The sequence below is a fragment of the Notamacropus eugenii genome, chromosome 5 (assembly GCF_028372415.1).
Source record: "Notamacropus eugenii isolate mMacEug1 chromosome 5, mMacEug1.pri_v2, whole genome shotgun sequence".
NCBI lineage: Eukaryota > Metazoa > Chordata > Mammalia > Diprotodontia > Macropodidae > Notamacropus > Notamacropus eugenii.
In genome coordinates this window covers 306,073,080-306,085,757 of record NC_092876.1, presented here as the reverse complement: position 1 = coordinate 306,085,757, position 12,678 = coordinate 306,073,080, and the positions used below count along the sequence as shown (strand labels likewise).

At 35.6% G+C, this 12,678-nt stretch overlaps 1 pseudogene; it reads right to left on the bottom strand.

The window, feature by feature from the left end:
* The window catches only part of LOC140507895 (F-box/WD repeat-containing protein 2 pseudogene), a 78,470-nt pseudogene extending 66,825 nt beyond the window's left edge, over positions 1-11,645 (bottom strand).
* Between the last annotated feature and the right edge of the window lie 1,033 nt (positions 11,646-12,678).

Sequence of the window (12,678 nt, the reverse complement as noted above, 5' to 3'; positions counted from 1 at the left end):
TGGGATGATGTGACAGTAGTCTTCAAGTCTTCTGAAAGTTTATTATGGGAAGGATACTCTGGAAGAATAATTCAACATCAGAGACAATGATTTAAATCTACAGCAGGTAAGAATTCACTTAGATAGAGCTACCTTTAGGTCATATCCCTGAACCAGAAGGCTTTTCAAAGTCCTTCCTTACCTTGAAATGCTATGAAAGATATTGAAACAGCCCACATCACTGATTCTTAATGTGTCACTCCTCCCTGAAACTTTTGCTTCAATCATCTACAGTGAACAATTTTTGTGCTAAATACCCCACTTTATGTGTATATGTTAATATTCATTTAATTCTGTTAAATAATAAATAAATAACTCTCCCTGCATCTAGGGCCATATCTTATCGTTCTGATCTTTATCTTGCCACTGGACATAGATGGGACCAGAAGAGAAAGTGAAACTGGTGACCTTGTTCAGCTGTCCCTCACTTAAATCCAATTCACTTGCATGTCATGGCATTACCTCCCTGAGATTACCATCCTCTTCAAGAACGAAGGACAAACACAGCAACAACAACAACAACAACAATAACAACAACAACAACAACAACAACTCTGTTTAAAGGTTGTAGTGTATAGTGTTGGTCACAATTAATACTTAGAGATCATCAGTGCTCTCCCATCACAAGGCAGAATATGGAGGAAAAGACATCCACAGGTAATCCCTAAATCTCCTCTTCCCTCTCCCTTTCTTCTTTCTCCTCCCTCAATATTTGGCTTAATAAAGATAACAGATATGAATTTCATATACTATTTGATCACTCAGTGGAAGATATTTAACAGTGAAATGGATCCACAGCTGGCAGTAAGTGAAGTCATAGAAATAGGACTGGGAAACATATTAGATTTCATCTAGCCTAGGGATTCTTAGTCTAGAGTCCATAGACTAGAATATCTAGCAATCTATTGTTCTATCTACATATTTACATATATGCAGACATGCAGACATATACACTTGTGTATATCTGCATGTCTGCATATGTGTATGTATATATGAAATAATTTACAATGAAAAACACATCTATATATTTGTACGTATGAGATATATTTATATATCTACCTATATGAAATATATGAATATATTTAGATAGGTAACTATTTCAATATAATTAGTTTCCATTATGACTTTCTGTATTACATTTTATGCATTGGAAAATGTTATGTAGAAAATCTAATGAATACAATCTTCACCATCGTGACACAAAAAAGGTTAAGAGCCTCCAATTTATCTCATATGTTTCTTATATGTACCTAACTGCTTGAATGTAGTTTCCCCCATTAGAATTAGAACTTAAGTTCTGTTTTTGCCTTTCTTTGTATGCCTAGCACTTCATTTATTGCCTGGCATATACAATATGTACTTAATAAAGAAGTATTGCCTTGTTGAAGAACCCTTGACCTAATCCAACATTTTCCTTTTGCAACTGAGGAAGCTTGGTCCCATAGTAGTGAAATTGTTATATTTCACCTCCCACTCTCTATATGAGTTAAATTCTGTTAACTCAGTTGTGAACCTTCTTTTCTTCTCTTTTTACCCCCTCTCAATTTGATCTTATGTGTTCCAAAAGGTTCAATTTTCTTGCCTATACAGATGACGCCCAGATCCATAAATCTAGCCACCCCATTACCCTGATCACTCCAAAAATGTTCTGAGTGAGTCCTGACTCAGACTGGTTTGATGGTTTAGTTTCAGGCACTGGAAGAAAATGAGACTTGTGGAGTATTTAATAATTAATAATACACACTTCACAGCATGGGAAGGATAGTCAGAAAGGATATAGTATTGATTCATTTGGACACATGTTCATTGTTTCCACATTTCCCAAGATAAGTCACATCAAAGACCTGTGATACTAACTGTTCTGTTATCTACACTCACTCACAAAGTGACCACACTGATTCAGATACTCACCACCTGTCACCTCTACTACTATAATACCTTAATAATCAGGGGTGGGGGACCTGTGGTCTTAAGGTCATATGTAGTTTTCAATGTCCTTAGATGTGGTCCATTGATGGGATCCAAATTTTACAATGAATAAAAAATTAGGTTCACTCAAAAGGCCACACTTAAGGACCTAGAAGTCCAAATTTGACCTTATGGTCATAGGTTCCCCACCCCTGCTTCCTAATTCGTATCTTTGCCTCCAACTCTATCTCTCTCCAATTCATCCTTCACACAGTGGCTAAAGTGATATGCCTTAAGCTCAGTTCTGACTGTAACACTTTCAAAAAATTCAACAAGCTTCAATGGTTCCCTACTATTTCTAGGATCAAATATAAACTCCTCTGCTGGACGTTTAAAGCTATTCACAATCTTCCAGCACTCTACCTTTTCAAACTGATTTTTCATTACTCCCCTTCATACACTCTATGCATGATATATTGGCTTACTTCTTATTTTCTGTGCATGTTTTTCCACCTCATATTTTTCTACCTTTGAACAAACCATTTCTCATGCAAGAAATGCTCTCTCTTTCTCTTCTCACTTCTACCTCACTTAATGTCTAGCTCATTTAAAGATTCAGCTCAAGGACCACCATTTATAGAGGAGATTTATTTTGATTCTCATCCAGTTTTTAGTGCTTACAGCCCCTCCAGAAATTACTTTCCTTATCTATTTATTTGCTTTTTTGTCCATTAAGAACAAAAGTTCCTTGAAGGTAGCAACTGTTTGTTAAATTGAATACAAAATCATACAAGTAGTTTTTCTGTTTTGTCATGATGCTTTTCTCATGGTAGGAGGAGGAACAATTAATTAAATGCCATTCTCTATATCCCTTCTGATTATCTAGTCTGTATCTAGCACTGGGCTCAGCGCTTTAGAGATTACAAGAAGTATGACATAATTGCTTCTAATAGTTTTCTTTAGTTCCTCTCCACTTGTTAATTATCCTTTTTTGTTTTTGATGTTGGAAATTTGGTTTTCTGATTTCTTTTTAAAATTTAGGTGAACTAATAGTTGTTCTGTTTTCTTAGTTTGAAATCATTTGACAGATAAGTTTATCAATTCAGTTTTTAAATTTAAATTTTGTTAGTCATATTTTGATCATATTTTGCTGTTTTATTAATTTGTTGGTTTTCTTTTGGGGGAGAAGGAGGAGAAATTGTTACATGTTCAATTAATTGATCTGTGGCTGTTGTTGAGAAATATACAGTTTTTAGTAAAGATTGCTTCAACTTAAATCCAAAATTCCGCTAGGTGATATGGCAGATAGAGCACTGGGGTTGTAACCAGAAAGACTTATCTTCCTGAGTTCAAATCAGGCTTCAGATATTTCCTAACTGTATGAACCTGGATAAGTCACTTACCCCCATTTGCTTCAATTCCTCGTGTATAAAATGAGCTAAAGAAGGAAAGGGTAAACCACTCCAGTATCTTTGCCAAGAATACCCCAAATGGGATCACCAAAAATTGGACATCACTGAAACACGACTGAAGAATAATTCTGATATGTCATTTTGTCTTATTTTCCTTGATGAAACAATCTATATTTCTATGATTTGTTCTTTGTTATACCCATTCCTTAGGATTAAATTTTTTAGCCTCTATTTAAGTTTGATTTCTTTCTTTAATGGTCTTCGATGGATTATTTTTATTGCATTGAAATCAGTAAAATATTCTTTTTTCTCTAATTCTGCATTTGTTTATGAGGTTTTTAAGACCCTATTAATATACTGTCATTTCTCACAAAAGTGACATCTGAAAAAAACATATCTACTTTTTACTATTCACCTTAAGTAATCACTGGATATCTATCATGTCTGACCTTTCTAAAATTTTATTTAAGAACTTGTTATTGTAATTATCTATTTTCTAAGATTTCTCTAGGTGAAAGGGAAGCATTTAAATTTCCAACTACTGTACTTTTGCTACATATTTCTCCTTGTATTTCAATTAACTTAATGATACTTAGCACAATGCCTGGCAGATATTACACATTTAATAGATACTCACCAATTGCTCAGTTGCATGCTATGCCACTTGGTGAATACATAGTATGTACTTGTATCACTTCACTGTATGTGATGGATACCTTGAGGCATAGTGAATTCTAATATTTTCTAGCAGTATTTGGTATCTTCTGTTTGCTCCTATCTCTCATTGCTTGATAAGAATTTCATGCTCGACCAGCTTCAGCCCCCTTTCATGTTCTTGTAAAGGTCCTATTTAGTTCTGACTTTGATTATGCTCTGACTTCTACCTCAATTGGTTGATCTGAACTCAATATTATCAGTCTTCCTCTACACACTCTAGGTTTCTCATTCCAAGTATTTTACAGGCACCAAATGTCACTGGGGTATCAATGGCTTTAAGTGCTGACAGAATTATCTTGCCTATCTATTCTTATCCTGGCTTTCTTGGTGAAGGTCTCTCTCTCTCAGACTTGTGCATAATTTTTTGTGAACTCTTGGACTGAATGAGTATGCTTATTATAGTTTCTCTTTCAATATTTTGACCATTATCAGTCTCATGCTACTTTTAGATTTTTGATTGAATATACATGAAAAAGAAAACACTGGATATCTTTCTGCCATCTTGAACATAATTCTTCTATGTTTCTTTTAAAAATTTAATTTGGGTGGTCAATTCTCTGTGTATCCGTATGGAACTTCACAAACTATTTCCTCTTTTCCTCCTAACCTTTTAGAAAACAGCTTTTTATACCAACTGAGATTTCTAAAATATCAGAAATAAGTTTACGTGGGAAACCAGAAGTAAGTATTAGATCATGTTACTAATTGAATACAAATGACCAATTTTTACTAAAGTTAGATAAGTCATTGGTCAGGAAGGAATGATGAATCCTAGCATGGGTTCCCTTCACAGAATGTGAAGAAGAAAGAGACAGGGAGGGAGGAATTGGAAAAAAGTAAAGCTGGGGGCATGATCAGATTTAGATAAATCTTATAAAATTGGAGAAGAAGAAATGTGGAGAGTCTTAGGTCAGGGGACATATAACGATATATTCTTTTCTCTTTATTTTGCCTTGGATTAGAGAGAGAATCAAACTAGTAGTGAGGAGTTAGAGAGAAATACATTCTCTGAACCATAGCTATTTTTCCCATGTACTGGAAAAACTGGGATGTTAGGTTGTAAAAGTGCTAAGCATTGTAGATTAAATAAGAAAGCTCACAGCAATCAAAAAATTCTCACAACTGAACTCATAACTGGGAACTATGAAAAGATAGAAAAGTTTTTTGAGAGCCAATGGGCCCAACATCTAAAAAATTGTGGATAAACCCCAAATGCGGACTTGTGAAATAAATCTTCAGGGCAAATTAGAAAGAAACATTTTATATAAGTCTGGGGAGTGGGTTTAAAGGATAAAGGAATGCTGGATCAAAATTAGATTAAGAAATAAGTGATTGGTAGCAATTAGAGATCAAGGAGAAAAGCATTAAATATTACTTGATCATTCATTTCTTTGACTTTTAATCTAAATTGGTATATCTTTCTTAATAAGCTGACAATTAAGCTTAGTTCAATTCCTTCCCTCCTCAATAAACAGAACAAAACAAAATTTAAAAAAAAACAAAACACCACAAACACTCAGTAACATCTGTCCTAGTCAGATAATATCTGGAATGCTGTGTTAAGATAAGGAAACACTATTTTAGGAAGGACAGTGATAAACTGGAGCATGGCCAGAGGAGAGAAACAAGGATGGTAAAGGGTCTTGAAATCATACCATATGAAGATTGGATGAAAGAAAAGAATTGCAGAAGATAAAACTTAAAGGAGATTGATAATTATTTTTAAGTATGTGAAAGAGGAAATAATAAATGGAAATTTCGAAGCTCCTTGATAATTCAAACTATCCAAAGGTGGATTGGCTGTTTTTGGAGGGAATGTTTTCCTCTTTATTTAAGATCTTTGAGAAAAAATTGTATAACAAATCACCATATATTCTGTAGGCTGTGTGTGATAAGATTGTCTAGATGGATGGGAGCAAGCTGTAACACCTAATGAAAAAATAATAATGAAGAAAAGCAAATTAAATGATCTCACCCAAGACATATATGATCCAAAAGACAGTCTGGTCACATGGTAAAAATGAAGAATAACTGGTAAATAGCCCATGTGCTCCTCTACTAACTTCTTGATTTTAGAAGAAAATGACAAAAGCAGGCCCCTATGACATCAAGTTTACCCTCTGTGACTAACTGATGGGGGGACATAAACAAGAGACATATGAGATGGTGAAGAATGAATGGATTGCCATTTGAATCATTGGAGAGAATGCCCTCATTGATAAAATCAGATTCCTTTGTGTATTTGAGTACATACCAAGCGAGATAACCTCTGAGGTCCCTTCCAAATCTGATATTGTGATTCCAGAACTATATTCAAAAGCTGTATTGGTATTGCTAGTTGTGTTTGACAGTTTAAATGCAGTTGTATTTTATTTTCTTTTTTATTACAAATAAAATAACATAATTATTGTCTCAGTTAGACATACCTATTGAAAGACTGATTGTTTGGATCTCAGACTATTACCAGAAGGCACCACTACTCACGTGATAGAATTTTACATTAAATTTAAACCAATCCAATGCAGTTCCATGAAGCCAAGCACTTAGGAAGAAATAAATGGAAAGGGAAAAAAATAACAAGCACTTACTATGTGTAAAGTTCTGTGTTAAGTACTGTGCAAATAGTATCTCATTTGATTTTCACAACAACTCTGGCAGTTTAGTTTTATAATTATTCCCATTTGAGAGTTGAGAAAACTGAAGCACAGAGAGGTTAAATGACTTGCCCAGGAAGGGTCACACAGGTAGGAAGTGTCTGAGTCTAGATTAGAACTGAGATCTTCCTGACTCCAACCCTAGAGCTCCATCCATTGTGCCAGCTACCATTTATTTCCTTAGAGAATGAGGATTGAGAATCCTGAGTACTCTCATTGAGAATTGCCCGTGAGAATTCACTGAAAATGCCCCATAATTCTTCTCCAATCTAAGAATGCTCAGCTTGGAGAGTCAGTGTAGTGTAGTAGAAATTAAATAGGCTTTAGAATTAGGAGAGCTCTGAGTTTGAAGTTAAATTGCATAGTAGTAGGCAAGCCACTTAGTCTTTCTGGGCCTCAGTTTCTACATTTGTAAAATGGGGATAATAGTGCTATATACCTGTTGTGTACCTTTGTACGCAACATTGTGGTGAGGATCAAATGAAATGCTGGAAATGAAACCCTTTATAGTGCTATATAAACTATGGCTATACAGATATTTAATACAGCTAGGAGGAATTCCCTCTATCGATGCACATTGAGCTGGAAAATAAGTCATCATTGGTTATTGCATGAGACACCTAGAAATTAATGACTTGGCCAATATCACAATCTAGTAAGCGCTGGAGGCAGAATACGAATCCAGATTTTCCTGTTTCTAAGCCCTTAACTCTTTTCTTGACATCTCACTGTTATCGTGTAGGTTTTGATGCTGCTACTGCTGACGCAGATGTTGCTGTGATTTAGGCACTGATTGCCATTAGAAAAGTTAAGGGCTGACCTTCCTGTTATTCATACTTTATAATCCTTTTTTTCTAGGTTAAATTATGTCGGTTTTGGGAGAGAAGAAGTTGGTTGGGGGGAGTTTGGCACTAAAATATTTTTTTTTCACTTGGAGAAATTTGACCGGCAATTTAGTTTGGTCTTCTGTTGAAATAAATATATCACATATTTATTGGCCAGTGATTCAACTGGTTGGAGCCTTGCTAGCATACAAAGTCAAAAGTCTCACTTGTATCACTTATGTAACTAAAGCTAGCTGAAGCCCTTGAAGACTTATTCAATTTGAATATTAAAAAAATGTTACTATTTGCCTAGCATAGGCCAATCATCTTTACTCAGGTGTCTGACTTTATTGTCTCTTTGGCACTAAGGTCATTTTATCTCTTCTGTTCCAATAGAACCCTTCCCCCAAATATGGATTTATGAGGGGTTCCTATGTTGTCCACAAGCTGGATTTCTATCAGTTAAACAGAACAGGAAAAGTTATAGCAACATGGTGACAGGAAAATACTGGTGGGTCTTTCCTCACTTTGGTCTCATATTTTTTCACCTTGATCTGTTCGGATTAGGCAAGACAATCTGGACCTTCCCAGTCTTATATTGTACTCAAGCTCCTGAAATGAATTGGCAATTTAGAGTGAATCAAGGATAAATTTTTGTTTATAACTTTCTTTTCTTTTGGTTTCTTTTCATTTTGTTTTATATTTTGCATGTTACTTTAACAATTTGCATTCTAAGACTGCTGCTCTGTTTCTGAATCAATACCCTCCAGAACTTACCTGGTCAGCAATATATATTCCCTCTGCTGCCAGTCACTCGGAAGTTAATCTACTCATATTTGGAGCGTCTGATCTAGGGTACAGCTATCTTGATTAAAGTAGGCCACTTATCCCATTAAATCTAGTTGCCCCAGTCAAACTTCAATTGCACATCCCATCCAGTGTTTTATCCATCGCCATCATGCCATCTGCCTGCCAATAGACCAATTTTCCTTGACCACTGCCATCTCTCCTGTAGCTCATGGGACTTTTCCAACATCCTATACTAACTCTATCCTTGGTCTTTGCTTTTGGTCTCTATTTTTACCCCAGAAGTACCCTCCCTCTCCCCACCTACGAGCTTTTTCAGCCTCACAGTATCACATTTTACCTACTTATCAAACTCTTTTAGGTCATACTTCCCTTTGCCCCTACCTGTGATAAGGTTTTGAGGCTTGTAGGACCTCATAGAACAAATCCAAACTACTTTCCATGAGGCTGGATCTTAAAGGAGGACACTGAGTGGTCTAATCACCTGCCTACCTTAACTGACCCATGTCCAACGAATGTTATGGTGCCAGGACTCATTCCTCATTAATTAGCAAACTTACACTTTCCTCTTTGTTATATAAACTCCATTCTCCATTTCTAGTTGTTTACTTCCTCAATATTATTCTCTTAAACTCTACTTCCACAATATTATACTACAGGGTGGGTAATTCTTCTGTGCCTTCTGGAATACTTACTTCATAATTTAAAGCTTAAAAGCTTTTCTTTTTTCATTCCTTCCATCCTATGCAACTCAATGAGACCTAGTTCTTTCCTGATAACATAGTATTTCTGGCCATTCATTCCATTGCATTTTCACCTATGCCTTTTGATTTACTCATTGTCACTTCCAGATTTTCTACCTTTATCACTTTTTTAACCTCTCCTCCTCTGGGATTCATTTGATCCACATTTATCACTCATCCATATTCATGTACTTCATATTTATGAACCTTATGGCATTCTCTTTCCTTCCTGAATGACTTCAGTTTCTGACTTACAATTTTTCTCTATACCCACAACTTTTATCTTATATTGGGGACATCAACATTTATATTAACATTCCTTTGAATACACCAAGTATTCAGTTCCTCAAATCTATTCGGTTTATATCACCTACTCTTTACCTCACATCCTTGATCTTGTCATCACTGACAAGTGTGCCACTTCCATATTTTGTGAATTCTGAATTTTCTTTATATGATTGTAACTTATATAATTTCATTTTCCCCTATGTGTTATCATCCCTAACTCCATTTTCATTCTCACTATTACTTTCTGTCACTTCTCCTTTCAGTTATTTCCTAGGGCATGACCCTTCCATTGACTGCACTCTATTTCCTTACCTGTCTTGATCCATAAGTATAGCAGTTCATCCCCTAAGGGAAGAGACTAAACACATGACTTAGTAGTATAAAGTTTAAAGGGGTTATGGCAAATAATAGAGACAAATTGGACTTGTGATTTCATTTCTCATTCAGTGTGACACCTTCTCTGTGACTTATAGTCTTAGAGAGTTGCTTAATGCACTTAGAGGTGAATGGTCTTGCCCAGGGTCACATAGTATGTAGTAATAATAGAACTACACTCCATGTCTTCTTGGCATCAAAATTGCTACCCACTACATGTTGCTTATCATGTATAAAATAATAGTAAAAATAATAAAAACAATCACATCAACAACAATATAAGAAAATTTATTCATTGTTCACAAGATCCATGATAGATCTGTTGTAACTGATCGACTAATGATCTGGGCACAGGACAGAGCTCAGAATCAGGGATGTTGGCATGAAGGCAAAGTGGGACCATAGTCTTTTGAACAGAAAGAGAAACTCAGTTTGGAGGTGGAACTGAGTTGATAAGAAATGGCTTAGCTGTGATAACAACAGTAACTTAAAGAACATATTCCCAGAGAATCCTAAAACCCCAAGGAAAGGGGACCCAAATAGAGAAACCAACTGCAAAAGAAGGACCATGACACTTATTGTGCAAGAAAGGGTATTTAGAAGGCTGGGGCATCATGATTTCTAAACAAAGGGGTGGGATAAATCTTAATAGATGGCAGGGTGGACTATAGCAAAGCTGGATGTACTCAACCTCCTCATATTTCAAATAGGAACCTGATTCAAGTCTCTGTCCAGAGGTAGCTTCTGAACAATAGGAGAGGATTGACTTACAGATAAATTTCTAGTTTCAATTCTTTTGGGAGAGTTAGATGGCACAGTGAATAGACAGCCAGGCCTAGATTGAGGAAGACCTGAGTTCAAATTTGTCCTCAGACACTTACTTACTTGTGACTCCAGGAAAATGACTTGAATTCTGTTTGTCTCCTTTCCTCATCTGTGAAATGGGGATGATAACAGCATCATCAAATGTGAGAATTATTAGAAAGGACTTAGCATATGCCTGATGTTTTTTTCTTTCCAAATCCTTATGACATGGACTTCAGTGTTAGCCAAGAATGCATGATTCTGGTATATTAAGCTATGATCCATCAAACCAAATATCATTTTCCAACACAATAAGTTTCTACAATATAGACAACTGTTAACTTTCCAAACTGTTTTATCCCCTGCTATAGACTGAACTTATAAACAGAAAGAGAAATTTTTAAAAGTCCCACATTGGCTCTTTTCCTACCTTCAAATTTTTCATTTTCTAATAACCTTGAGAAAAGCCTTTCAGCATTTTTTCCTGGTGCCTGCATGAATCATTAGAAAAAATTTCATTTGTTGGGTTTGATGATTCTCTGAGCAGATTCTCTATCAGAGATTGTATTCTTACTATGAATTTAAGGAAAGCACCAATCCTTATGAGATCCTGGCACATAGTAAGCACTATGTGATGAAAGATGTTATTATTATTAATTACTTTGTCCATGAAAGCCCTTTTCCTCCATCTGATTCTGTGCTTCTTGTAACTTTGCCACAGGTTCCCCATCTCTGAAACTATCTGATACTATTTCATGAAGTTTTTAACCTAAATTAATGTTTCAGCCAAATTTAGGTACTCTATATCTGACACATAATTTCTTTTTCTGAGGCTTTTGTGCTGGAGAAGTCTACAGAAAACAATTTCACAGTGGGCTTATCGCTCACATAAGCCTCTACCCACCTATTTTTTGTGTCATGTCTACTTCCTCAGGCAGTGCCTTTCGAGCTGTAAAGTTAGAGTCCACTCTAGTGGGTGGATTCACTGTACTTATATACTAAAAAAGCTTTTTATAAAATATTTACTTACCTTTTCTCATGATATTTGAGCTTTCGTTCTATTTCCATTTTCATCCTTAAACACCCTTGGATGACTTATGAGACTCGTTGATTTTGTACTTTTTCTAAACTAGTTTTCTCTCCATTGCTTCTTGATCTCTGTCTCTGTCTCTCTGTCGCTGTCTCTGTCTCTCTGTCTCTCTGTGGTTATTTCTCTTAATCTTAGGCCATTCATCTTGTTAAGAGTATACCAACAAGATAAGCTTGTAATCTGGTAATGCACTTGACAGCCATAAAAAATAAAGACTGAAACAACAACAAGCAATAACAAGGTGCTTTACTTAACAAGAAAACACATCACAGTATTTTTATGAAGTAAATGTTGCACAATAATAAGTGATGAGTGCCTAGTTAAGTTATTATATTAAGAAAGAAATTGTAACAAATTCTTTTTTTTTTTTCATTTTTGGAACAGTAAGTTTATTTTTCTTTTTTTAAAATATAATTTATTTATTTTTCAGTTTTCCATATTAAATTTCACAAGAATTTGAATTCAAAATTTTCTCCTCATCTCTCCCTACCCCCACCCCAGGACAGCATGCACCCCCATCCATCCCTTCCTCCAGAAGGTCCTCCCTTCTGTCACTCCCCTGCTTCTATCCCCTTCCCCTTTATTTTCCTGTAGGACAAAATGGATTTCTATACCCCATTGCCTGTTCATCTTATTTCCCAGCCATATGCAAAAATAATTAACATTCATTTTCAAAGCTTTGAGTTCCATATTCTCTCCTGTCCTCCTTTCTCGCTCACCCTCACTGAGCAAATAAGCAATTCAGTATAGGTCATACTTGTGTAGCCATGCAAAATACTTCCATAATAGTTATGTTGAAAAGACTAACCACATTTACTTCTGTCCTGTGCTGCTCTCCATTTATTCCATTCTCTCCCTTGATCTATCCTTCCACAATAGTATTTGCTTCTGATTATCCCTTTCCCCAATTTGCTGTCCCTTCTGTTATCTTCCCTTTACTATCCCCTTTCCCCATGCTTTCCTGCAGGTTGGTCCTTCCTTCAACTTAATTCCATGAAAGTAAGGCTCACTTAATCC